Source organism: Microtus ochrogaster, linkage group LG1, assembly GCF_000317375.1.
Source record: "Microtus ochrogaster isolate Prairie Vole_2 linkage group LG1, MicOch1.0, whole genome shotgun sequence".
NCBI lineage: Eukaryota > Metazoa > Chordata > Mammalia > Rodentia > Cricetidae > Microtus > Microtus ochrogaster.
Window position 1 is genome coordinate 1,090,010 of NC_022027.1, and position 1,724 is coordinate 1,091,733.

Here is a 1,724-nt window from a genome sequence, read left to right on the forward strand (position 1 = left end):
GTAACCGCCTGCGTCTTATCAGACCACCATGGATTAAAGTTAGAATTCAACAACAATGCTACCCTCATCTTGCATTTCTTAACAGATGAGACATTGTTACTGCTTGTTAAGAAGAGCTATGTAGAAAAAAGGTGTGCTGACAGCTTTCAGGAGGATGCAGTCCTAGACCCTACAGGGATCAAATGCAGGAAGACAGAGCCAGTTAAACATAAATATGAAGTATAAATCTTTCCTGTTGTTTTTCTTCTGCACTTCTATTTATAAACCTTTGGATCATTTTCATTACAGCTCACCATCTGGTTTCAGTTATCATTCTGGGTAATTAAAACAAAGGTCTGTGACCACACGTTAAACAAACCGATAAAGTATGTGAAGTTGCTTGAGAAACAAAAAATGTCTGCCTAGGAACGTTAGAAGGCAACTGTAACATTTGGAGTCAGTGAATGTAAAGAGAGCTAGTGATCATTTGAGTGGGGATGTCTTATTAAGGATAATGCATGTGTGGATATGCCATTAGTCAACAGAAAAGGGGCTGGTATGTCTGGAGACTGGACAGAAGTCACTGCACTGGAAGAGAAGATGTCCACCCAGGGACAGTGTTTGTGGTCAAAACAAAGGCTGGCACGTATAGAGAGAGGACAACGGTCATTGGAACAGGATTCTTGGTTAGGACTAATACATGCTGATAGAGGTTATGATCATTAAAATAGAGGCTGATACATTTGAAGAGAGGATAGTGATCAGATTCCATGATGTCTCTCTTTGACTCCACCCTTTTTTCTCCCAGCATTCAGTTCTGTCTTCCACACCTACCTAAGTTCTGTCCTATCATCTGGCCAGGCAGTTTCTTCATTCATTAATGCTAATCACTGCACACAGAAGGGACACCCACATCAGTATGAAGACTTTTGCCTTGTCTCATTACATTTGGCTTTGTCATCTTTGATTGTTTTTTACTAGGATGTCTGGTCTTTTCTGAAAGGAAATGGAGGGGGTATGGGTCTGGGGGAGGGTGGAGAAGAATTGGAAGGATAGCTGGGAGGAGAGGACAGAAGAGAAACTTCGGTCAGATGTATTATATGAGAGAAGATCTATTTTCAACTAAAAAGTTTTGTGTAAACCTAAATGTACTAATCAATCAAATGCACTGACCTAATTGTGTGATATTAAACACACGCATATCTCACTTGTGTTTTGCTAATGCTCAAAATATTTTGTCTGTGACTGTACCTGTGCATAGTCAAACACCACTCTGAATACATATATACATCAGAATTACAATTTTGAGCTTCTTTGGTACCAGGAGCTACACTTTGGATATGGGTCATACATGTCTCTGAATTCATATGCTAGTTGCTTATTCCTCACTATGGTGCTGTTCATAGAGGTAAGAAACTTTTACTAGGAATAACATCATAGGAAATATTTAGGTCATTGAAGGAACCCATCCCAGATACAAGGAAGTGTTGCTGTATCTGCTCACATTACGACAATGACAAATCTCCTCTACTGCTGATGTAATGAAATCATTGTTCTCACAGACCTTGATTTACAAGGATGATTTCTCCAAAATGCTGAGGAAACAGACAGACAAATATTCCTACAGACTGACCACCAAGCTTTAAACCAAGATCCCACAGGGAACATTTTAGATCTTAGCCAAAAGAGGGTTGTGAAACAGTAAGCCTGACTCCTGTTCATGCTCTGGCTCCCCCTTTTCCCAT